This window comes from Ursus americanus, chromosome 28 (assembly GCF_024610735.1).
Source record: "Ursus americanus isolate L20-20 chromosome 28, mUrsAme1.1.p, whole genome shotgun sequence".
NCBI lineage: Eukaryota > Metazoa > Chordata > Mammalia > Carnivora > Ursidae > Ursus > Ursus americanus.
In genome coordinates, this window is record NC_142154.1 from 28498911 (window position 1) to 28526108 (window position 27198).

General features: G+C 40.0%; 1 protein-coding gene and 1 pseudogene across 1 annotated transcript in view; one reads left to right on the forward strand and one right to left on the reverse strand.

Annotated features, from left to right (window-relative positions):
* Positions 1 to 27198, forward strand: part of PTPN9 (protein tyrosine phosphatase non-receptor type 9) — a 75308-nt gene that overhangs the window by 5357 nt on the left and 42753 nt on the right. The window lies entirely within an intron of this gene.
* LOC148107584 (cytochrome c oxidase subunit 6A1, mitochondrial pseudogene) lies at positions 332 to 2732 on the reverse strand (annotated as a pseudogene).

A 27198-nucleotide genomic window follows, 5' to 3' on the forward strand; every position in this document is an offset into this window, starting at 1 on the left:
TTTAAAAAAATGTTTATCTGTAAATATAAAAGCCTTTCTTAATGGGCTGGCAAAATTGTAAATTTGGCAGTGTGAAGGGTAATTTCTACATATCAGTACTCATCTTCATTCTTAATTTTTTTTTTCTTTGCCATGGACCAGTCTGAGTTATTTATTTAAGCCATCTCCTTAAGCATCCATAAGCAAAGGGATGGAAGATCAGTATGCTGGTCATCCTTTGATACAATTAAGGAAGGTGAGCTTAAGGTCCCATAGACTTTTCTGGTCTGTGCGCGTAGTCATGGTCCAAACCAGTGCTGTGGTCCCCACTGGGTGGTAGTCCAGGTTCTCTTTATCCATCTTCATAGCTGATTGGAAGTAGATTCACGTGAGAGTTATGGAATAGAGTATGATTACCGTGTCCCCAGGGAAAGGGCTTGGACCTGATTCGGAGATGGGGTAGGCAGTGAACTTGGGTCTCTTGTGCTCTCCGTGATGCGACTTAAGGAAGACACTCAGTATGCTCACTCCCACGCCAGGGAGTTCTACAGAGTTGGTGAGGGGCTTCCACATGTGAGCTGAGCCCTCCTTGCCGTGGGTGCCACTCGACGTGGAGCTCCCCAGCTGTGCCCCGGACTGACCTAGCAGCCCAGACAGCTGGAACACAGCAGCCACCACCGCCGTTTTCAACCTCCATTCTTACTGTTCTTAATTTTCTTAATTTTACTTTCCTAGAGCATACACTTAAATTTGTAACTGGACCTGAAGTTGGTAATTTTATTGAATTTGCTATGTAATTAAAATTAACTTGACCATCAAGGATTATTAAGGATTTCTTAATTCGTCTGTTCTATGTCTAAAACCTACAGAAAGTTAAGTGGGGCTCCCTGGTTACATCTGTTTGGGCGTAAGTTGTGAGAACTCCCTCTGTGTAATAAACCATAAAAAAAAGATTCAACTAGAATTCTAAGGATATTTGAATTCTGCAATAGCTTTTTAGGGTCTTTTGATTTTGCATGGATTTCCCAGTAGTGATTGATAGGATAGAGTAATTAGAGTAGTTTTCTAAAATACTTATGCATTTATACATATTTTCATTTTAGACCAGAGATGCTTTTCATAACTTGTATAGTGCTTCTCTCACATTAAAAATAATTCATGAATTTCTTTAAAGTTGCTGTAACAAATAATATTTATTTTCAAAACCTCTAAAGAAAATTCCTGTTTTAGAGTTAATGTTTAGAGCATTATTATAAGAATTAATAAGCCAATGCATGTGGAACACGTACCTAGTAAGCACTCAGTAAAGTTAGCCATTATCATGGTAGTCTCCGTTTTTGAATAGTGAAAGATTTTAGAGCCAAGTTAGGTAAACTAATCCCAAGGGGGGAAATATTTATATTCACCCTGGGGACTATCACTTAGCATGATTCATATGAATGTCAGAAAATAGTTATCTTGTGGGGCCCTGGGTGGCTCAGTCTGTTGGGTGTCCAACTCTTGATTTCAGCTCAGGTCTTGATTTCAGGGTCCTGAGGCCCAGCATGGAGCTTGCTTAAAAAAAGTAAATGAATACAGGTGCCTGGGTGGCTCAGTCGGTTAAGCAGTTAAGCGTCTCTGCCTTCGGCTCAGGTCACAATCCCGGGGTCCTGGGATCCAGCTCTGCATGGGCCTCTCTTCTCTGCAGGGAGTCTGCTTCTCCCTCTCCCTCTGCCTGCCGCTCCCGCTGCCGCTCCTCTCTCTCTCTCTCTCTCTCTCTCTCTATGTCAAATAAATAAATAAAATCTTTTTTAAAAAATGAATAAAATTTTAAGAAATAGTTATCTTGTAACTTTATGATGTAGTTTCAAAAACCTGTTCTAATTCCGTGCTGTGGTTTGTGTTCTTATAACAGGAATCATCTAAAGTTAAAATTTTAACTGCCTTGCAGTGAACTTAAGAGATTTTTGGCATTTTTCCCAAGGGCAAGGATTTTGTCCTGGTTCTTGTGGCCAAGAACTTCCCTTTTCCCACAGCCTCACATGTCCTGTGCTAAATGTCATCTGTCCCCTCAGAAGTAACCATACGTCAAGGACCAGATGATTCATAATATTAAATAGAGGGCTTCCAGAGAGGGAAAGAAGATGAGGGAAAGATGAAGAATTCTCGTTATTTTTGTTATTGCCAGTCACTACTGATATTGTAATTAATAATCAGGTAAAATCTCATCTGGATGTGAGAATTTTACTCTGTTAAATTTTCTGAGGGTGTCAAGGGTCTTGGACTTGACTTTTGTGAATGTTAAGGAACCTGGAGGTTTTCTCAGAGGAACCTGAACTAATGAATTAATTGAATTGAATGTATTGAATTGAAAATTGAATTTGAATTTTATTAATGAATTAATGAATTGAAAAGTAAGACAGACCCTGCTTTAAAAAGAAGCTGAACTGTTTCACAGAGGTAAAAGTTAAAACTCCTTGTAGGTCAGTACATTGGAGTCTCTTCTCTGACTTGTATACCTTTATTGTATTGGAAAAGACTTAGTAATGTTGGAATATTCCAATTTTGTCTTCTAAATATTAAGCCTCATTTTATTTTATTTAAAAATTTATTTTTATTTTTATTTTTTTAAGTAAACTCTACTCTGAGTGTGAGGCTTGAACTCACAACTCGGAGATCAAGAGTCACATGCTTTACCGAATGAGCCAGCCAAGTTCCTCATTTAAGTCATAGCAGAATGGCTGGTCCACTGCAGTGTCAAGATTGGACGCCATCACCCTAACTCTGATTATTTTTCAGATACTAAAACCTGCAGTGCAATTTCAGCCATTTCACACTTGTTCTACCATCCTGCCTTGATGTCTTCCATAACTTTTTCCAAATCAGTCATTATCACATGTGCCCCCTATGCATACTTCTGTACAAAAGCTCCTTGCTTGTCCTTTCTGGACTCTGGAACAGTCATTATTTTGTTTCGTTTTTTAAGATTTTATTTATTTGCGAGAGACAGAGAGAATGAGCACGCGTGACTTCGCGGGGGGAGGGGCAAAGGGAGTACATCTCAAGCAGACAATGCCCTGAGTGGGAGGGCTTCAGGCAGGACTCCACATGGGGCTTGATCTCACAGCCCTGAGATCATGACTGTAAGATCATGACCTGAGTGGAAGCCAAGAGCCGGATGCTTAATGACCTGTGGCACCCAGGAGCCCCTGGAATAGTCCCTGTTTTGTATTCCTCTTCCTCTGGAGTAGGGGCAGATGTTCCTCAAACCGGTCATTTAGCCTGCACTCTTCAGTGCTGGAGGGCCTGTACCTACTGGAATGAGCACTTTCATATCTGACGTTGAAAAGATCTCTTGAGTACCTAACTGAGATGGCGTGGGATAGGCAGCAGGACAGGAATGGGAGACTGAGAAGCTCTAGAGCCCATGGGAAGAGTTCTTATTAAAGATTGGTTATCTCTTAGATTATAAAATAGTGAGACCAGTAGATTAGAAGTGACTTTTTTTAGTTTCTGCTTCTAAGAAAAGCATTCCATTTTTCTCTAGGAAAGACAGTTTCTGTTTTATGTATTGGTTTCCTCTGAAATACCAAACCCATCCAAAACACTGCATAGTTCTTGTTTTTTTACCCAGCACGGGTGGCACAGATCTGACTGGGCTTATGGAATTATTATGAAACCAGAATTTATTCTCAGAATTGGTGGGCAGATTTTTTTTTAAGGAGAGCCATCTATGACTTTAGTACTGAGGTTTCTAGGGACATTAATGTATGAATTACTTGTTCATTCCTTGAACTGGCTAATCTTCACCTTTGCATTTGCATTTCATCATTATTATATACATCTTTACTAAAATAATCCTTTTAAAAATAGTCTTTTTAGATTCTTTGCAATGACCATATGTTTCTTTTATAATCAGTAACATCTCGTAAAAAGTGCTGCATGCTCTATACAAGTTTGGGATTATGTTACTAAGTGCTGAGATCCCAGTATTTAAAAGTAATGCAAATCTGGCCTTTTTCTAAACAGAACTGTTTGCAAGGAAAACCTGGGCCTTTGGGGAGGTGATGGCAGTGATTCTTGGTAAACGTCAGGAATCCCCAGCTTCCTTTGTGGCTCCAGGAGTTTTATTTTATATAAGTAAAATCCCTTACAGTTACAAAATGGTCAATAAATAGTTGTGATAATGGTATTCTTGTTCCCTATGTTACAGGAAACAATTTGTTTTCCAGGTAAGAATAGGAAGAAAAATTAAGAATCTGACTTTGTAGCAATGAGCTGGACGATTTCAAGATTGTCTGACCATGCATGAGTAATGTATCTACGAGATGGTAGCAGGGCTGCCTGTAGCTCATTTTATGCTGTTAGCACTTTCTGTACCATCCATTGGTTCAATGATTAATTTCTTCTTTCTAGGTTATAGATTACCTTCAGGTGCATTGATCATCATTGTCTTTTTTTCCCCCAGATAAAACTTTAAAAGGTAGTCTGATCTAAAAATGACTCATACATGGAGTGCAAAGAATAACAACTTATATTGTCTTCCGTATCTTTCTTAAACAGCCTTACAGCCTTTGTGAAAACATTCTCATTCCATTGTTTATCTCTGTGGTTCTCAACCACCATGATTTCAAACACCCCCCCCCCAAACAAATGTGTATGTCTGGATATACATTTGATTGTCACAATTTGAGGGTACTGCTGTCATCTAGTGGGTAGAGGCCTGGAATGCTGCCAAATATCCTATAATGTATAGGACAGCCCACCACAACCAAGAATTACTGACTCAAACTGGCAATAGTGCCAAGGTTAAGAAACCCTAGTTTATATCTGAAGGATTTTGTAGTTCTTAGGAACAGAAATACAAGTTCTACTTTTTAGTTGAAGATAGGTCTTTGGTTGGGGCGCCTGGGTGGCACAGCGGTTAAGCGTCTGCCTTGGGCTCAGGGCGTGTTCCCGGCGTTGCGGGATCGAGTCCCACATCAGGCTCTTCCGCTATGAGCCTGCTTCTTCCTCTCCCACTCCCCCTGCTTGTGTTCCCTCTCTCGCTGGCTGTCTCTATCTCTGTCAAATAAATAAATAAAATCTTTAAAAAAAAAAAAAACATAACCATCCATCTTTTTTTTTCTTTAGCTACCCAAAGCATCATTTTCTTTTTTTTATTTTTAAAATTTTATTTATTTATTTATTTTTAAGATTTTATTTATTTGACAGAGGGAGAGAGAGCACAAGCGGGGGGAGGGAGAGCACAAGGGGGGGCAGGGGGAGAGGGAGAAGCAGGCTCCCCACTGAGCAAGGAGCCCTATGCAAGGCTCGATCCCAGGACTCTGGGATCATGACCTGAGCCGAACGCAGATGCTTAACCGACTGAGCCACCCAGGTGCCCCCCAAAGCATCATTTTCTTTCTCAGTTGATATCAAACTAAGGAAATGCTAGCTTTGTAGGTGATTTTTGAGAAAGTAAAAAGCAACTGGAAATTTGTGTTTTGAATGAAAATGCTTAGAACTCTAGTCAGAACCTCTAGTTGTTATGGTGCTGTCCTTACAGTGCTTCAAATACTGGTAAAAGTCCACATCAAAACTTGTGATAATAACAGTGGCTAAGCATTATCTACTAGGATGGCTATAATTTTTTTTTTAAAGAAAGAAAATAACAAGTATTGGCACTGTTGGTGGGAATATAGAATGGTGCAGCCATTGTGGAAACTACCTTATGACCTAGCAATTTTACTGCTAGCTGTATGTCCATGTCGTAGCAACATTGTTCACAATAACCTAAAGGTAGAGGCAGCCTGCATGTCCATCGATAGATGTATAAACAAAATGGGGTATGTACATACAATGGAATATTATTCAGCCTTAAAAAGGAATGAAAGTTTGATATATGCTACCATGTAGATGAACCTCAAAAACACTATGCTTATTGGGGCACCTGGCTGGCTCAGCTGGTGGAGCATGTGACTCTTGTCTCAGGGTTGTGAGTTCAAGCCCCACATTGGGTGTAGAGAATACTTAAGAATAAAATCTTAGGGATGCCTAGGTGGCTCTGGTCTGCCTTCTGCTCAGGTCAGGATCCCAGGGTCCTGGGATTGAGTCCTGCATCCGGCTCCTTGCTCAGCAGGGAGACTGCGTCTCCCTCTGCCTGCTGCAACCCCACTTGTGGTCTCTTGTTCTCTCTCTGACAAACAAATAAAATCTTTCTTTTTTTTAAAGATTTTATTTGTTTGTCAGAGAGAGAGAAATCAAGCACAAGCAGGGGGAGCGGCAGGCAGAGGGAGACGCAGTCTCCCTGCTGAGCAAGGAGCCTGCTGTGGGACAGTAAATAAAATCTTAAAAAAAAAAAAAAAACCCAAACCCACTATGCTTATTGAAATAAGCCGGACACAGAAAGTATAATTCTATTTGTATGTGGTAACTAGAATAGGTAAATTTATAGAGAGAAAGTAGAGCAATAGGAGCTGGCGGGGGGGGGGGGCGGGGATTGGGAAAGAGGATTATTGTTTAATGGGTACAGAATTTTGGGGGGTTGATGAAAAAGATGGGCATAGATAGTGGTGATGGTTAGCCAATATTGTGACTGTATTTAATGCCATTGATTTGTATACTTACAAATGGCAAAAACAATAAATGTTATGTGTATATTTTACCACAATGAAATAATGGCTAAGCACTATTCTAAGTGTTTTACAGGTGTTAATTCATTTAATGAATAATGTGAGGTATAAGAAAGAGAATAGGCAAACTTCTGGTTTGGCTTCTGATTTTGAGCCGAGAATCACTTATGTAAGTGCCATTTCTTGGTCACAGAATGTATCTATATTAATAATTTGTTAGGATGTAAATTGTAATCTGTTTTAAACTCCTGAATATTTCACCTGTGAGATCCTACGTAGGAGAAGGAGTTTTCTGTGTAGGACAAAGCACTGAATGTTATGATGCAAGCGGACCCAATTTTATAGCATCCTCCTCTCCCCGCCCCACTCCCAGTATTGTTCTGGGAATGACTTGAAATATTACTGATCTAGAGCAATGGTTCTCAAAGAGTGGTCTCCAGACCAGCAACATGAGCATGCCCTGGGAGCTTGTTAAAAATGCAGATATTCAAGCCTCACCCCATACCTACTGAATAAGCAAGGTACAACAATCTATCTGCATTTTAACGGTCCTCACTCAAGTTTGAAAACTAGTGATCTAGAGAGTAAGTAGAGTGCTGTTGCATTGTTGGGGGAACCATCTAAAAAGTGAGTTTAGATACGCAGGCTCCTTCAGGAAGAGATCTGGATTTACAAATTGAGTCTAGAACTGTAGGTTTAAAACTAGTTTGAACTGGAGAAAGCTCCAGGAGTTACCTAATTCTGGACTAAAACTGTACTATTCCATGGTAAAGGGACAGTAAAACAAAGCTCTCAAAAGACTAGCATTTACCATGGTTTCTCTTAGCCAAAGAAAGAGCAGAGCCTCTTATCTATTTGAGAAGGAACCACAATGTCTACATGGTTAAAACAACAGGGCATTGAGACACCTGATGTCCACTGCAGATGGCATTCCCTAGAGAGATGCTTGGCTTCCAAGGGAGTACTGAATGAAAGGAGACACAGGCTGTTCTGATTCAGGCAGGAAAACCTGCCAACTTTGACAAGGCTATTCCATAGGGAAGCTCGTGTTACTGCAATGTCAGTTGCCCTGATAATCTGGACCTAGGAGTTACCAGATTTTATTTTTTGGGTCCTGCCAGGAAGCTGAGCCTGGTTCTAATTGGAATCGAAAATGGGGCACTGCAGTGAGGACAGCCAGATTGCAGGCAGCTTTTCCAGGCTTCCTTCTTTATAGGTTTGCAAACGGCCCCTTAGGTACAGTAAACTGTTCTACTTGTACTGTTTTATGAGCATGCATCGGTTTGCCCGAGTTGATCTGATCGGTTCCTTAGGTTGGGAAGTATTGATACAGTAAGTTTGAAACGGCTGAGGTATGAGATGGCTGGTGTTGCCTAATGCAGTCTTCTGGCCAGTTGTATCCCTTTCAGGGGGTAATGGAGCTGCAGGTTATGGAGACATGTAGGAAGAGTCCCAGTTTTGTGAATATGTGATGAAGACTCAGGAATCAGTTACCTAAGGCACAATTTGTGGGGCTTATCTCAGGAAAAAAGCAAGGGGCTTGTTAAATTGGTGTAGATTAGCAGTAGCAGGTCTAATATACAGGCCAGGGCGAGATTAGCGACAGGTCTGACATGCCAGGTCCTAGAGTTTTCAACTAGAAATCATCAGGTCAACTCCTGTCAGATCCATGTGAGATTGGCAAAATTGAATTTGAGGTGCATGTGGGGAGAGGTTAGAGGGGAAGGGGGGGAGAAGGATGGAGAAAAGGAGATGAAGACAAAGGGGGAAATGTTTTAGTTATTGAGAAACAGAAGCAGTTGAAGGGTAATTTCAGTTTTGTGAAGTGGAAGAAATAGAGAACCGGAAAGGAAGGAACTAGTTACTATGTTTTCTTTTCTTTTTTTCCCTAGTTACTATGTTTTCAAAGCTTCTCAACATTCTGATCTTTTCCTGAATTGATTGTAATTTGCCAGTGACCTTGTTAAAATTTACCACTCAGGATTGAAGACAGTCTTATATATAAAGTCTGATAGGCCTCCTTGTTTTGGGCTTACTTGTTTTGGACACGGTGCTTCTGTAATGTGTTCCAAATTTGCAATAATTTTTGGCAGTATTAGCAAACTGTTGACTCATAGGTTCAAGTCAACTGAGATCCCTAAGTCTTTTTTTATGTGTTTCTGTTAAATTTCTTCTGGTGCTTCTAAAACTGATTTTCTTGCACTTATATAAATTTCATTTTGTTAGATTTAATGCTCACTGAACATTTTGTGAACATTTTTGTTAAGCCTTATGTGCCAAGAACTTTATAAATATTACCTTTTCTCCCATCTTACAAAAATTCTGCGAGGTATAATTCCATTTTTATAGAATAGAAATTAAGGCCCAAAGAAGTTAAGTAATTTGCTTGCATTCAAAACAATGAAGTGATAGAATCTGGTATTCAGACCCATCTGACTGACTCCAAAGCCTCTTGCTTTTGAATATCATCCTTGGCCATTTTTCCATCCTGTTTTGATCTTTTAGATCTGTGTTCTATTTTAAATATATTTTTTTTCTTAGCTAAAGCCCCTCTCATATGGTCAGCATGACCCAGTGCTGTTACCTAAGTCATTTACAGCAGTGGGACCAGGCCAGAGATGAATGCAGAGCAAATCAAGGGAAAGAGCATGGCCTTTAGAGTCACATTTGGTTTTGGAATCTTGGTTGTATCATCGCAAGTGCTGTGACATGGCAAGGTCCTTAACCTGTCTGGGCCTCTGTTTCCTTATATGTAAAATGCCTCAATACCTACAAATGGGCCTGTTGGAATGGGTGAATAAACATGGATGCAAAGTGCTTTAAGTTATGGCCCATCCTAGCATACTGTAGGCTTTCAATAAACATTAGTCTACTTGTCTCCCTCCTTTCAGAGAATTCCTTTAAAATCTTTTTATTTTGGGGGTGCCTGAGTGGCTCAGTTGGTTAAGCACCTGACTTTTGATTTCAGTTCAGGTCATGATCTCTGTCTTTGGACTGGGCCAGACTGGATTGAGCCACACCCAGCGAGGAGCCTGCTTAAGGTTTCTTCTCTACCCCCTCTGCCACGCCCCCCCCCATTGTTCTCGCTCTCTCTTTCTTAATTAATTAAATTTAAAAAAATTACCTAGGAATCTTGTTAAAATGCAGGTTCTGATTCAGCAGGTTTGTGGTGAAGTCTGAGAATCTGCATATGAGACAGGCTCCTAGGGGAGGCCAGTGCCACAGACTTCACTTTGGGTAGCACTGCTGTATATTCCATTCCTTTGTTTTTCAGTCTAGTTGTATTCTTTTTTGGAAGACTTGTTTTTGGTAAGTCATTTCTGGTAATCACTACTCCCCTTTTAAAAGCTCAAAGCCCACCTTTTTGAAAAGAAACAAAAAGCAAAAAAACCATTGGCCAGGGCTAGGTGTGTGTGCATGCATGTATGTGAAAGAAAGGTGAATTGTGTATTTTGCCAGATTGAATCCAGTTCTATTAGAGCCTGGGAACTTTTGTAACCCTCAGTAGACATCCACTCTTTGAAATTAGGACTGTGTTTGCTCATCCTCAAGTTTTGATACCTTAAAGTTCTGCAGCAGATGTTCCTCAGGCTCCCCTGGAGTTCTCAGGATTGTTAGGTTTTGCAGATCTGGAGGCTTAAACTGATTTGGAATAATTAGGGGCTCTGCTATTTTGAGCTTTCCACAAGGCTTGTTTTTCCCCCTCTTCAAGTTGAAGATTGTACTTGTTGATAGAGAAATGGAAGAAGAGGAGTTGATCTAGATAGTTCTCACAGACCCCTTTTTGTTAGCCTTAGCTTTATTAACAGGCCTTGCCTCATTCTGGGCAGTGACTTTCCTGACACTTTTCTTTTAGGTCAGAACCACCATTCTATTATCTTTTTGACTGTGCAGTCTTCCTTTGTACATGTATGTGTTAGTGGATGTCCTTTTAACATCTATACTCAACAGAGTATGCTGTACAACCATACTTGTCTCTTCAGAGTGTTCTCTTTTTAAATTCATATTGGTATAATTTATAGTTAATTGAATAATTGTCAGAATCGCACTTTTGAGGGGGGCCTGGTGGCTCAGTGGGTTCAGTGTCTGCCTTCAGCTCAGTCATGATCTCAGGGTCCTGGGATTGAGCCCCACACCAGGCTCCCTGCTCAGTGGGGAGCCTGCTTCTCCCTCTCCCTCTGCCCCTGCTTGTGCGCTCTCTCAAATAAATAAATAAAATCTTAAAAAAAGAAAAGTTTCACTTTTGAGCGTTTCTTTAAAAAATACTAGCATCTATATTCTCTAGAATTTTAGATTTTGAGATTTTAATTTTGTGAAATCTACAATTTTAAAGCAGTATAACACAATGGATAAAAATGTGGGCTGGGCTCTCTAGAGTCAGAAAACCTGGGTTCTGATTCAGGCTATACCACTTTTCTCATTTTGGGATCTTGGGCAACTTAACAGTTGGAAATCTTAGTTTTCTAATCTTGCTATAAGAAAATAAGAGTATCAACCTCCTAGGGCCATTGAGAGGACTTGACAATCCTTGTAAAATTCAGTATCTGACTGGTGGTTAGAATTCATTACCCATTAAATATTTGCTAATTTTGTTAAAGGTCTAGTTTTATTTAAATCACTGTGGTAAGGTTTACATAATGCCTTCAACAGCCAATTATTTGATTATGGGAGGTAGGCTGGTATTGTCCTTTTTTGGATGAAGAAACTATGGCATGAAGAGTGTTGGCCAGTTTCCGGGCACATGGCTGTGGCCGAACTGGGTCTTTAATTAAACCAGGATTACTGGTGCCACATCTAGGACTTCCTCTCTGAACTGTCTCCTCTGACTACTCTTAATTGTCACTTAGACTATCACACTTTCAAAGACTATATGGTTACTTTCTCTTTTTCAACTAGTCTGTCTTCTTGGTTTAATCCAGTATAGTAGTTCCTCATCCTTTCAGGATGAAGCTGTCAGCAAGAATCTATCAGACTTTCTACCCCCCTCCCCTTTTAAAATAAATGTGCTATTCAGCAAATGATGAGGTACTTGAAGTTCCCTATCTCTAATATCCTTATTACCATGCCAGTTTTGGAATCTGAGTCAAAACAAAACAATCCAGGGTGCCTGGGTGGCTCAGTCGGTTCAACGCCTGCCTTTGGCTCAGGTCATAATCTCAGGGTCCTGGGATCAAGCCCCGCATTGGGCTCCCTGCTCAGCGGGGAGCCTGCTTCTCTCTCTCCCTTGGCCTGCCGCTCCCCCTTGCTTGTGCTCTCTCTGTCAAATAAATAAATAAAATCTTAAAAACAAACACAATCCTACATCATTGAGTAGACTGAAGAGTACTCCAACTGTTGTATCACGTCCTTATTCAGAAATTTTCCAGTGTGATTTGTGGATTTCTACTGGAGAATATCATTTTGAGACATATTGCCATCCATCTTCCCTTTTTAAGATTTGAATGAGATTTGCCCATTCATTGGCATACTGCTTTCACAAATCAATTAACTCAGATTTTCACTGAAAATTAGGGATCATGTCTTACTCATTTTATAAAATCTGTAAACTTTATTTTGGATATCTCTGTTATAGATGTCTTATAATATTGGCAACTTAATTCTCAGATATTTTCTTTTGTGACTTAGTAGTCACTTCTCCTATTGCTTTTCTTCTCTTATTCCTGATTTTTTTGTCCAGTGTTATTCTGGGATTTTTCTCTTTTACTCTATCTTCAGTTTTGAGCTCTCATAATCAGCTTGGCAAGTGTTCAGGCAAACATATTCTTCCTACTCCCTGTGAACAGCACTCTTAGCCGGCTGAGAGCCCATGATCTTTTATGCGTTTACTCATCCGAATAGTGGCAAGCACTGTGCTTAGTGTTGAGTATGCCGTTTTAAGCTTGGAAGACATGGCCCCTGCACTTGCCTAAGCTTATAGTCTAATGGGAGCAGATAGATAATAGTGTAAGCTTTTATAATACTGTGTGCCTGGGTGGAGGCAGTAAAAACTTCCAGGATAAAGAAGTAGGATTTAGGGATTCCTGGGTGACTCAGTTGGTTAAGCGTCTGCCTTCAACTCAGGTCATGATCCCAGGATCCTGGAATAGAGTCCCACAGCTGGGGTACTTGCTCAGCAGGGAGCCTGCTCCCCCCCCCCCGCCCCCCGCTGCCTGCCACCTGCCTCTACTTGTGCTTGCTCTCTGACAAATAAATAAAATCTTAAATTTAAAAAAAGAAAGTAAGATTTAGAACTGACACCTAAAGAGTGATAAGGAGTAAACCAGGTTTGAGTGTAGGGGAAGAAGCATGTTCTAGTATGATCTGGAAAGTCGATTCCAATTTATTGACAGACATCCGCATTTCTCCTTTCTTTTCTAAGGTCTCAGTTACCAATTAGAAAAAGAGATAAACATTGTTACCAAAGGCCTCCCTCATCCAGCAGGTCTTCCATGTACTTTAGATTTTTTTTTCCCCCTGGAACAACTTTTCAGGTTTCTTCTGGTTTATTTTTTAAAGATTTTATTTATTTGTTTGTTTGTTTATTTGAGAGAACAGCGCGCTCCCCCACGGGCACATGATGGGGGAGATGTGGGAGAGCCTGAGATCAGGAGCTGAGCTGAAGGCAGACACTTAATGGACTGAGCCACCCAGGCACCCCTCTTCTAGTTGTTTAGTTCGCCCCTTCATTAACCAACTGGAATAGGTAGCAGCTGGCAAGCTGCCTTCAGGTTTTTCCTTATGGAGAGTGACCAACTACCTCCCCCCCTTGACTCCATCTGGGAAGCTGGATGATTGTGCTCTTGCTGATGGTGAGGATCTTTCTGTTTATTCTCCAGAGTTCTGTTTTCTTCTTTTTCTCCTCTGTGCTATAGTCTTCTACTTCTCAACCTCTTGACGTGAATTTTCTCTTATGCCAATTTAGAAATGTTTACTTCTTGCTTTCTTGTTGAATCATTTCCTCCATTATCTCTGAGAGTTCTTCATCCTCTTTGATAACTTTTATCTGGAGAGTCAGGTTTTTAAGCCTGAGAGGAGAGATGCCAGCTTGTGTTTACTAAACATGCTTTTCACAGATGCCTCCAGCAAGAAAGTGAGTGTGGCACAATTTCTGCAGTACCTTGGAGCACCCCCTGTTTAGGGCTAGGAGTTCCTAAAAGCAGCCATAATTGTTTATCCCTTTGTAGAGCTCCCTAACTCATTCCCTTTGCCCTGATATGAAGACTGTCAACAAACTTAGCATTTGGTGGTATAGTTTAAAATACTTTTTAAAGCATTATGTTCAGATATCCCTATTATATATATTTTAGTTGAAAGCTATATAAAATTAACACTTTTTTTGAGTAAATGTAGCCATATGATTTAAACTTAAAAAGGTACAGAAGAGAAAGTGGTAAATATTCCCTTCTCTTGCCATGTCTGTCAGCCACCTAGCTCTTCTCTGAGATGTAGGCTGTCCCAAGATAGGCCACTTTGGCAAGAACATTATTGTGGGTTAGAAGTAATCAAAACCCAATGGATGCAGGAAAAGCTCTCTTCCTGGTCCTCAGCTGCCTAAATTTACTTTGGAAAGGAGAGCCTGTATGGGGAAGAGAGCTATTAACACAGGCTCCCCTTTACCTAAGACACTTACCTGCATAATAGGGCAACCTTTGTTTTTCAAAATCTCTCTTTTCACCTTGCTGCTAATGGCTTTCTTCCCCTTTGTATCCTCAGACCTAGCCCTCTCCTTAGCTCCTGTAAACATGTTGTCTTATTGCCTTTGGAATTTCTTGTCTGTGTGCCCATATGTACTCTCTTAAATTTGATTTCTCCTATTAATCTGTCCCATGTCAATTTGATCCTAAGTCCCTCTAGAAGGACCTTGAAGGGCAGAGTAAGGTCATTTCCCGCCCCCCCCCCCCAACAGAGACAATCAATGTTACCAGTTTCTTATATATCCTTCCAGAGTAATTTTGTTTCTAGGCAAACACATGACATATATATATATATATATATATATATATATATATTACCTCACAAGATGAATGATATGTGTCTTGTATTTCTCAAGGCCACTTAGTGAGTGGAAGGACTACAGGATTTGAAAAGACTTTCAAACCTAAAAACCTTCTCTCTGTCATTTATTAGTTGAGTGACTTTGGGCAGTTTGCTTAAGTTCTGTGTGCTTTCTTTATGGGGTTAATAATACCTAGCTTGCCAAGGCTGTTGAAAAGTATGGTGTGGTACAGTTCCTTCTTTGGTACATGTTAAATGCTTCACACCTGGGTGGTGCCTTTGTTATTTCTTGCTGTACCATACTCTTTGGCCTGTTTAACTGGGAGAAGCAAGAAGTGAATGGATTTAAATTGCTTTCTTTACTGTAATATGTGATAAATGCTGTCTTACATATGGATGGGAATCATGAGCCCGGAGAGACAGAAATAGCATTTTGAAAGGAATAGAACATCTTTTGCTCCTCAGATGAAGACTGGCTTTTCCTGATCTGTGGCCTTCACACTTGTCTGTTGGAGTGCAAATAAACCGCTAGCCCTTCACTCCACTGCTTAGGAAGTTTTTAACACTGGGAAGATTTTCCTGTTTAATAGCTCAGTTAGCTCTGGTCCTTCTGTATTGCCTGAAGCTTTAGACTCTTGTGGGAAGCTTAAAACTTGGTCAGCCCTACTTTGAGTTTTCTGCTGTACAGTTCCTGGTGTGATGTTAATCCTTTAATAGCAGTTAGCTTTTTTTCCCTTTTTGGTTCTTACACAATGCTTGATGTAATAGATGGAAGAGTCTGGAATTTTAGTACCATTCCCATTTTATTTCATCAGGAGGTCGGTGTTAGGCTTTTCTTCATGATTGTCTGGCTTTAGCATTTTTAAAAAATAAACTGTAATTTCATTTTATTTATTTGTTTTTAAGTAATCTCTGCACCCAGTGGAGCTCGAACTCGACCCTAAAATCAAGAGTTACATGCTCTCCCTACTGAGCCAGCCAGGTATCCCTGGCCTTAGTATTTTTGATGGGATTTGTAGGGCTTTAAGTTTGAAGTTCACTTGGTCTCTTCATGGGTAAAAGAGATTTTAATATCTCACGATACATGGATACCAGAGTAAAGAGACTTGATAATGTGGGGATATTTTTTTAAAGTAAGAGAATTTTTGAATGCCCACTGTGCATAGAACACTTTCTATGCCAGACATTTTAAGACGCTGGTTGTGATTTCCCAAAGCCGCTTGTTATGAGTTATCCAGATTGCTGGGAGTAGTTCTATTAATGGTTTATCTTTCACAAACAAATACATTTACTGTATCCTCTGAATGGACTTGGTATTTGAAATATTGGTAGAGAGAATCTAATTGGGGAACCACTGGAAGATAGAAATGTTTATCCATTATAATATGTGAGCCTAGGAATTGTATGTCATGTTTTATTTATTAGGAAGTATGACATACAGGATTTATTATAGCTAGGGCCTACACAAAGAAGCAGAAAAAATTTTGGAAACATTAAAATATCCCATAGTTTCTCTAACTTCTTGAAGGAAAGCATTAAAAAAAGAAAGAAGGGCTCCTGGGTGGCTCACTCAGTTGAGCATCTGACTTTTGCTTTTGGCTCAGGTCATGATCTTGGGGTTGTGGAATCAAGCCCCGCAGTGGGCTCCTCACTCAGCAGAGAGTCTGCTTGGGATTCTCTCCCTCTGCCCCTCGCTTGTGCGCGCGCTCTCTCTCTCTCTCTCTCTCTCTCTCTCTCTCTCTCTCACACACACACACACACACACACACAAATAAATAACATCTTTAAAAAAAATGAAGATGAAAATAGTTTTTTAAGAAGTTTTATCTATGGGGGTGCACTGGGGTGGCTCAGTTGGTAAAGTGTCAGACTCTTGATTTCAGCTCAGGTAATGCTCTCAGGGTTGTGAGGTTGAGCCCTGAGTTGGGCTCCATGCTGGGTGTGGAGCCTGCTTAAGATTCTTTCTCTCACTCTCCCTCTGCCCCTCCCCATCAAAAAAAAGTTTTACCCATGAAGAAAAAAAAAAGAAGTTTGGTTCTTGGAAATAGAGCAATTAAATAGAGACCATGAAGGAAAAGTGGGTGAAAGAGAACTTCAGCTACCTCCATTATGACCTCAAACTTTCCAATTGATTAAAATTACTGATTCTTTCCAGCTTATCTCTTAACTCAGGCAAAAGATCCTGGGGGCAAAGCATCCTGTATTAGGAACTGAAACTACTCCTTCAAGCTATAAGGACTTCCCTGAACAGCAAGACAATGTAATTGACTCCAAGATTTTCAAACTTGACCTTGACTTCCTACCTGTGTGTACCCACCCACCTTTGTCCCGCACTTTCCTGATAGAAACCTGGAAGTATTTCGCTACTTCGGAGACAGTCTTTGAGACTCTAGTTCACTGTCTTCCCGGGGTCGGCCACACTGCAATAAACTCCTTTCTAGTTTCTTGTTTCATTGCCACTTGTCTCTGTGCTTCTGGATTTTGTCAGCAGCTAGTGGCATAACCTGGTCTGTTTGGGTCCCCTGGAGCATGGTGTTCTTGGGACCTTGCCCCCCCCTTACATGAGTAGATGAATTAAACTTGAGCGCACCATAAATACTTTTTAAAACGTGACGTGAAGTAGGTCTGAGAAGCACTACCTACCCTGCCTTCCTATATATGTATTTTTGGCAGCTCTGAGAATGATCCAGGAACTCACCCAGCTGGAGGTAGACTAGAAATGCACATGATAAACCACTGTAATGTTAACAGTTTTTTACCGGGTTAATTGATCTATGGTATATTCATTTTTTAATGAAAAAATTCTTTTTTCTTTTTAAAAAATAAATGAAAAACACACCTGTCAGAGTGGCTAATATCAAAAACACAAGAAGCAGCAAGTGTTGGCGAGGATGTGGAGAAATAGCAGCCCTCCTGCACTGTTGGTAGGAATGCAAACTGGAGCAGCCACTGTGGAAAACAGTATGGAGGTTCCTTAAAAAATTTTTTTTAAAAATTAAAAATAGAACTACCCGGGCACATAGGTGGTTCAGTTGGTTAAGCGTCTGCCTTTGGCTCAGGTCATGATCCCAGGACCCTGGGATCAAGCTCAGAGTTGAGCTTCCTGCTCAAGGGGGAGCCTGCTTCTCACTCTTCCTCTGCACCGTCCCTCTCACTTGTGCTCTCTTGCCTACTTACTGTATCAAATAAATAAAATCTTAAAAAAAAAAAAAAAAAGAGAACTACCCAGTGATCCAGTAATCGCACTACTGGGTATTTACCCAGAGAATATAAAAACAGTGATTCAGAGGGATACATGCCACCCCTATGTTTATACAGCATTATTTGCAATAGCCAAGGTATGGAATCAGCTCAAAGTGTCCATCAATTGATACACACACACGCACACGGGAATATTATTCAGCCATAATAAAGATTGAAATCTTGACATTTGCAACAACATGAATGGATCTAGAGAGTATTATGCTAAGTGAAATAAGCCAGTCAGAGAAAGACAAATACCATGTGATTTCACTCATATTTGAAATTTAAGAAACAAACGAATGAAGGAAAAAAAAAGAGACAAACCAAAAAACAGACTCAAAACTATAGAGAACAAATAGATGGTTATCAGGGCAGAGGTGGGTGAGGAGATGGGTGAAATAGGTGATGGGGATTAAGAGTACACTTATGATGAGCACTGAGTAAACATACAGAATTGTTGAATCATTATATGATAAACTAGTATGTTAACTGGAATTAAATTTTTTTAAAAAGGAAAATAGGGGCGCCTGGGTGGCTCAGTCATTAAGCGTCTGCCTTCGGCTCAGGTCATGATCCCAGCATTTTGGGATCGAGCCCCACATCGGGCTCCAGCCCCGCATGGGGCTCCCTGCTCAGTGGGAAGCCTGCTTCTCCCTCTCCCACTCCCTCTGCTTGTGCTCCCTCTCTCACTGCCTTTCTCTCTGTCAAATAAATAAAATCTTTAAAAAAAAATTTTTTTAAATAGGAAAATAAATGAAAAGTCAGTTATTGAAATGAGAACCATTTACAGTTAGAAATGGCTGTACAGATTTGGTTTTAATTTCTAACCTTTTTTTGGTTAGAAATTTGGAGAGCTGTCCATGGAGGTTTTGATTTTTTTTTTCATTTTTAGAAAGTTTTTAGTGGTAGTAGTAATTATAGTATAATTTAAGTATATTGATAGTAATTTAAGTAAGCAAATAGAACCCATTTGGACTTAATTTGAAATTCATGTATATTTTTTCATTTTATTTTTTCTAGAAGAAAATTTAAAAATGTGGAAACAAAAGGTTTTGATTCAGTGTTTCACAGATTAATGCCATATTTGGGGTGTCTTAGTGTTTTTAACAGAAAAATGTAATGTGTTTATTGGCTCCATAGTGGTCTATTAATATGGACATTTTCTTATTTATTGTTGGTTATTTAGGTTATTTCTAATATTTTGTCATTAGAAACAATGCTGCAGGGGCGCCTGGGTGACACAGTGGTTAAGCGTCTGCCTTCGGCTCAGGGCGTGATCCCGGCATTGTGGGATCAAGCCCCACATCAGGCGCCTCTGCTATGAGCCTGCTTCTTCCTCTCCCACTCCCCCTGCTTGTGTTCCGTCTTTCACTGGCTGTCTCTGTCTCTGTCAAATAAATAAATAAAATCTTAAAAAAGAAAAGAAAAGAAACAATGCTGCAGAGGTGCCTGGGTGGCTCAGTTGTTTGGGCAGCCAACTCTTGATTTCTGCTCAGGTCAGGCTCCATTCCCATCAGGGAGTCTGTTTGAGGATTCTCTCTCTCCCCCTGTCCCTCCCCTCCACTCACACTCTCTCTCTCTCCCTTATAAGTAAATCTTAAAAAAAAAAACAAAAACTCTACAGTGAATATCCATATATCCAGTATTCATTGCAACATTGTTTCTACTGGCAAAAGACTAGAAACAACATGAGCCCATATGTATGTGTATATATTTGTCTGGTTTGTACCTTCATGCTTATATTTCTGTATACTAGATTCCTGGAAGGGGGGGTGTGGGCCATAGGGTGTGCACTTTTTTTTTAAATATTTTATTTATTTAGTTGACAGAGAGAGAGGCAGCCAGTGAGAGGGAACACAAGCAGGGGAAGTGGGAGAGGAAGAAGCAGGCTCCCAGTGGAGCAGGGAGCCTGATGAGGGGCTCAATCCCAGGACTCCAGGATCACGCCCTGAGCTGAAGGCAGATGTTTAACGACTGAGCCACCCGGGCGCCCCAGGGTGTGCACTTTTAAGACTGTGCTTGGTCAGTGCCAAATTGATACAAATAAGTAGCGTGAATTTTATGTAGTTGCCACATTGTATGAAAGCACCTGTTTCCCATATTATTGCCTATAATGTATGGTTTCAGTCTTTTTAATTTTGTTAATTGGTAGACAAATATCATCTTTTTAACATTTATCTCTTTAAATTTATACATTTTATTTAGCTTTTGGACTTGGTTATGCATGGACATGGCTTAAAATTGAAAAGACATGAAAGTTTATATTTTCCTAGCCTGTTTCCCAGCCTCAAGTCAGTTCCTCTCTCCAGAGGTGATCAGTATTACCAGGTTTTTGTATATTCTACAAGTATTTTATGCATAGGAATGAACAAATTCATATAATGTGCTTTTTAAAAATATGCTTTTTAAATTAATTGGCGTTTCACTTAATCATACATATACAAAGGATTGGATAAAAAAATCCTGTATTTACATAGGATTGTTTTTGGATTTTATTCTGTTCCTTAAAATTCCTCTATTTATGCACCAGATTTCTTTTTGTCTTAGTTGCGGTATATGACTTCAGTACAGTGTTGCATAGTAGGGGTAGTAAACGGCCTCCTGGCCTTTCAATCTTTAACAGAAAAAAAAAAAGCTACTAATGTTTCATTATTTAATGTGATGATTACTTAGGTTTCTATTAGATAACCCTTACCAAATTAAGGTAATTCCCTCTATACCTAGTTTGCTACATTAAAAAAAAAAATCATAAATAGGTGTTGAATTTTATCCTGTCATTTTCATCATCTGTTGAGAAGGTTATATACTCTTTCTCCTTTAGGGTCTGTTAATATAAAAATTGCTTTGATAGATCTCTTGATGTTAAGCCCTCTTTGGTTACAATGTGTATTTGCTCTATGCTGCACTTTATGTAACGTGAGAGTTATTTGTCCCATGAAGGTGTAAGAGAACATTATGTGATTGGTTTTTGTTTTGTTTTTGTTTTTTTGAATAGGGGATATTTGACAACTCTTGTTTTTTAATTTACTTTTCTTTGATACTCAGTGGTCAGTGGTAGTTTTTTTTTTTAATTTTTATTTAAATTCAATTAACAATGTATTATTGGTTTCAGAGGTAATCACTGGTATTTTTAAAAGTAAATCTTAAAAAGTTTCTTGGTTCTTCCTCCTCTTTCTATTCTCTAAATGTTAATGTTCTTCAGAGTTCTGTTGTTCATTCATTCGTCATACATATTTGTTAGGAGATGTTATTAGAGGTATTTATTTGTGCCAGGCATAATACTAGGAACTAGTGAATAAAATAGGCAGTGATCCCTGCCTTCACAGAACCTACCTCCCTGCTGCTAAATTTTCCTTTTCCAGTTTGGATTCCCTACTGCTACCAATAATTGGGGGGGAGGGCAGTGGGGAGACAGGAGGACCAAAGTTACCATCTCAGCCCTTTACTTAAAGATCTCTATTGACTCCTTCATGTCTATAGGATCATGCCTGGAATCTGGAGCACAGTATACAAGGGCCTTCCAATAGTGGCTTAGTCACCAAGTCAGCTCATTCCCTCCATTCTCTGTCATACAAACTGGACACACCAGCTATACTATGTCCCCAGTAATTCCTGTTCTTTCCTGACTCTGTCTCTACACATTTTGTTTTTTCCAACCAGAATGCTTGTGTCTACCTGGCAAATTCCTACTCATCCTTCAAGGCATTCCTCTAAAAAGGTGAAAAAACATTGTCCTAGAGATAGTTTGAATTCCATAGCACTCTGTTTGTAGATATGTCCTAGAATGTATAAAATTATATGACAATGACTATTTATTTATATATCTGCCTCCATATTTAAATGACTGTAAACTGCTCAGAGTAGAGTCTTTTTCTAAATTGTGTCTCCTGTTCAGCTACTATACTGCTTAGCACAGAGTAGGCCCTCAGCAAATACTTGTGAATGTTTGCCTGACTAAATGACTGCCTTCCTGAAAGAGTTCTACTGTTTGGTTGCCTGGAAGGGAATACTACTGCTGCTAGTTATGGCAGGTTGCCAGAGAGGCCAGAATTCCCTCAACTAGAACAATATACATTCGAATAGTCCCTCTTTCTCCTTCCCACCCCCCAAGAGGTTGTGTGTGTGTGTGTGTGTGTGTGTGTGTGTGTGTGTGTGTGTGTGTGTGTTTGGGGAGGTTGTGGGATGTATATTTAGAAAATTATATATTTATTCGTATTTTTCTGTTGACTTTAATTTTTAAATTATTAAAAATATGAAAACATGGATAACTTTTTCTTTTTTGCAAATTTCCTTTATTACTGTGTTTTAAAATATGATAAAATCAGAAATTTTTCTTAAAACTTTTTCCTTCCCAGATGCAGTAAAATTCTGTTTAAGAAAGCATTGGCTCCAGGTGCCTGGGTGGCTCAGTCTGCTAAGCATTGGACTCTTGGTTTTGGCTCAGGTCATGATCTCCTGGGTTGTGAGATTTAGCCCCCTGTGTTGGTGTTGTCATTGTGCTCAGCAGGGAGTCTGCTTGAAGAGTCTCTCCCTCTGCCCCTCCCCTGACTCCGGAGTACTCTCTAAAATAAATAAATAATCTTTAAAAGAAAGCATTGGCTCAGAGTACACTTATCATGATGAGCACTGAGTAATGTATTAGAATTGTTGAATCACTATATCATACGCCTGAAGCTAATATAACACTATGTTAACTACACTGGAATTAAAATTTAAAACAAAGCAAGCACTGGCTCTTTTAAAATTACATTTTCCTGGGGCGCCTGGGTGGCTCAGTTGGTTGAGTGTCTGTCTTCAGCTCGGGTCATGTTCTCCCGGTCCTTGGATGGAGCCCCATGTTGGGCTTCCTGCTCAGCGGAGAGTCTGCTTCTCTTTCTCTCTGTCCCTCCCCACTGCTTGTTCTCTCTCTCTCAAATGAATAAATAAAATCTTTAAAAAGAAATGTAATTCTCTCCCCGGCACAAGCAGGGAAGAGAGGGAAAAGCAGGCTCCCTGCTGAGCAGGGAGCCCCATGTGGGGCTGGATCCCAGGACCCTGAGATCACTACCTAAGCCAAAGGCAGATGCTTAACTGAGCCACCCAGGTGTCCCAAAATTACATTTTAAGGAAAGGCAAAATTTTCCTATAAAGATAAGTAAATATTAATTCAAAGGAACTAGGTTTATTTCCATATGTGGCACAATATCAAAGGGTTAATGGGAAGATTACAGTTTTCAGTTTAGAAATGGAACAAATATCACCTTGCTGCATGGTAGCAAGCTAGTGTGTCTTAGCTCAGATTCTGTTTCCTAGCATACTGATACGAATTGAAGAGTTTAGGCTTAACAACACAACAGTTCGTCGTGGGGCACCTGGGTGGCTCAGTCGGTTAAGCGTGTGCCCTTTAGCTCGAGTGGGAATGATCTCAGGGTCCTGGGATTGAGCTCCATATTGGACTCCCTGCTCAGTGGGGAGCCTGCTTCTCCCTCTCCCTCTGTCTGCCACTCCCCCTGCACTTGCGTGCGCTCTCTGTCAAATAAATAAAATCTTTAAAGAAAAAACAATACAACTGTTTGCAGTGAAGGAAAGATAGGAAAACAGGCACGAGAGAAAGATAATTTACTATTGCATGTGTCACTGAAACTAATGAGGAAAAAGCATATTTGATGAAATACAGAGGTAACATCAAAAACATGTTAGAGGTAACAGGCAGAGTTTTCTATTCAATCACTTTCGTTATTTAGGTATTCAATTCAGAGTAACTGCATTTTTTGCACGGTGTGTCCTGCACCAAATTGTTCCTTTATTTTAATGAGAAATAGTCTCTACTCAATTTAATGTCCGGGATGGCAGTGTTAATCCTCTGAAAGTCCGGACAAAAGGATTTAGAGATGGGGGCGGGGGTGGCATAAATACTTCCCAACCCAGCTTCTTCTGTATTGCGCAGAGCCCTGAATGAGAAGTTGCTCCTTTAGAGACTTTTGTCTTGCAGTTGAACACATGTTGGAGGTTTCTAATTTAGATTTATGCTTTTGGATAAGGTGGATTAGAGAGATTGAATTGCTAAAGGCTAAAGAGAAACAGATCACTTGATTCTGAGGAACTCTAACTATTGAAATAAGTTTTAATGTGAAATGACTGGGGTAAAGAAAAAGAGAATGAACATCGGTTCAGAGACTACCTACTACTTGCCAGATACTGTGTGGTGCCTTCCTATCAGTTGTCTCATTCAGGCCTTACGTTTACAGATGAGGACATTGAGGCTCAGAGAGGTTAAATGACTTGCCATTTGTGTTGGAACACAGGATTTAAGATGTGGAACTGAGCATGCCAGCACGTTTTTCTTGATCTTTTGGTTGGCTAGCCCTTTGCCTAGAGCTCATCTCAAAATCGTAGCTGCTCTTGGAAATTTGAGGTAACGTGAAGACTGTTGATTTTATTCTCCCCAGTAACATATTTAACATCAGTGGATAGTATCTAGTGTGTAATCCACTTAATTGACAGATATCTCAGCCATTTTATAGTAGGTTCCCTAGTATCTTTATCCTCATGGCTGTAGTCAAGAAACTTGCTTTTATCTATGTAAACATGATTGTGGGAGTAGTATGTAATTACAGTAAGCTTTTGACAATGCTGAAACAAATCTTACATGTACCTGAAAAGTGGGTTGAGGAAGGTTGTAAATGGTAATGTTAGTTTTTCTGTACATCAGTTCAGACCTTTTTCCCCAAAGGAAGACCAAAGCTGTTTGAACTGTGACCATGCCTTAGCTGCCAGGTGTTAACAACTTACAGTTAACTCATAAAGTTAGATAGATTCAAACCATTGACCCTGAGTTGAAGTATTTTATAAGCTGTGACTCATCTTTTGGCTCATTCTTCTGTTCACCAGGAAATAACACAATATTAAATTCAGGAATTTCGATTATCTCTTATGAAGAGTGTGTTGCTCATTAAAATTGCTGCGACTTGTTTCTCTGGTACCAACAGGACCACAAATTGGTCTATACTTAGTGGTTGTGCTGAATTCATGTGTAAACAGAGGAAGATATCTTACTAACTTTCTAGAGAAAGGGTGTTGAAGCTGAGGCCATCTTTTCTGACTTCTTTAAGAGGTTTGTCTCTTCCACAAGAGGGATAGGGATGCAGCATGGTGAATCTGAGGCTGAACATAACAGATGGTGTGTGTGTGTGTGTATTTGTATCTGTAAATATCACATCACTGTTTACAGTACACTGGACTCTCTTCATGCAGGGCCTAGTCAGGCCAAATCAGGAGGAATTGTTCCCGTGCTTAAAGCCAAGAATAACATCCTGACCAGCAGGGGACAGAGGTCAGCTCAAGGCAACAGCTCTTGGGAGCTACAGGACATTAAGAACTTTGAAGGAACTGAGTTTAATAAGAAGGAAGACAATATGTACATACTTTGAAGGAAGTGTGTGAAATCTGCATGTCTCTTATTGAGGCATGGCTTATTTATGAAAAATGAAAAATCATCTTAGTAATTGGATGTGTTAGGAGTTTATATCACCCCCTAGCTGTTTAACTATATTTCCTCCTCCTACCTGCATATTGATTTGTCTGTTTATTATTTTTATTAGGAAAGGGGAAAAAATTCTGCTGTTCTGTTACTCTGTGTTTTATTCTATAGGCAGCTTCAGCCAAGCCCAGGAGAGGGCTGGATTTAAAGATGATATGTTAATTAAAAACAAATAACCCTTTACAAAATCTCCTGGGGACCTTCCGGGCTGGCTGAAGTTTTGTTTCTGGGATCTTTCTGTGCCCACTTCTCTTCTCCCTTCTGTCTTTCCTCATTCTGATGCTGGGCCACTCTCCCCACAGAGGCAACTCAGACTGTTTTCTGGTGAAGCATTCTAAGTTTGTCCTGTTGTCTTCTCCAGGACTCATTTCTCTGGTCCGATTTAAACTGGTTCTGGGCCAAAGTGATCATCTGAGAGCTTTTCTTCATGGCCTTTATTTCTTGGCTCTTTTTATGCACTTTGCCTGATTAGTTTTGCTGGTTCTCTGCTTTTACAGTGGTGTAAGTTATATTGCCTTGTTTGGAAGGTTCTAAAGCTCAGGTGCTGCTTAGATTTTTTTTTTGGTTTATAAAGTGTCTTTTTCCTTTCATAGTAATTGGGGAATGAATCAGGTGCTCTCTTGTGAGGTATGGCTGACTTTCCTGGGACTCTAATTTGCTAGTTTTTAAAATACAAATGTAGCAATTTGAATTGTATTTGCAAGGTAGGACTTGTTGCCAAGAATCTGAAGTAGGTCAATTGGTTGTTACCCTTTCTCCCCTTGTCGGTCTTGTCTTTTTTCTTTTCTTTCTTCTTTCTTTCTTTCTTTCTTTCTTTCTTTCTTTCTCTCTTTCTCTCTTTCTCTCTTTCTCTCTTTCTCTCTTTCTCTCTTTCTCTCTTTCTCTCTCTCTTTCTTTCTTTCTTTCTTTCTTTCTTTCTTTCTTTCTAAGATTTTATTTATTCATTTGAGAGAGCGAGCATGAGCATAGGGAGTGGCAAAGGGAGAGGGAGAAGCAGACTCCCCACTGAGCAGGGAGCCTGACCTGGGGCTCCATCCCAGGACCCTGAGATCATGACGTGAGCTGAAGGCAGACACTTAACCAAGTGAGCCACCCAGGCGCCTCTCCCCTTGTTTTTCAATTGAAAAATTAGAGATGAAGAGAGAATTACCTTGTCCATGGACACATAGAAGGTTAGTATTACACCTTTTAAAGCAAACCTTATTTTTGCATTCTTTGTATTTCTTAGCACAGATATTAACAAGTAGTTAACCAATACATAATAGGGGGTTTTTTGTGTGTTTTTTTTTTAATTGGGGCACCTGGGTGGCTCAGTCAGTTAAGCGGCTGCCTTCGGCCCAGGTCATGATCCCAGGATCCTGGGATCGAGCCCTGCATGGGGCTCCTTGCTCAGGAGGAGCCTCCTTCTCCCACTCCCTCTGCTTTCTACTCCCCCTGCTTGTTCTCTTTCTCTGTCAAATAAATAAATTAAATCTTAAAATAAAATAAATACATCCTAATGGAGTGCCTGGGTGGCTCAGCCAGTTAAGCATCTGCCTTTGGCTCATGATCCTGAGGTCCTGGGATCGAGCCCCTGCATGCATTAGGCTCCCTGCTTAGCGGGGAGCCTGCTTCTCCCTCTCCCTCAGCCTGCTGCTCCCCCTGCTTGTGCTCTCTCTCTCTGTGTCAAATAAATAAATAAAATCTTTAAATGAATAAATAAATATATCTTAACCGTGGGTTGATTAGTTGATCAATTAAGTTTCAGAATTCTCATCAAGTTGGTCACATTTTGGACGAAAATGTGAGAAAAGTTTCTGGGTGGAAGGGACCAGATAGCCATGCAGAAAGTGTTTAGCAATTGAGAATATGCATGCAAAAAATCCCAGTGTAGGGGTGCTTGGCTGGCTC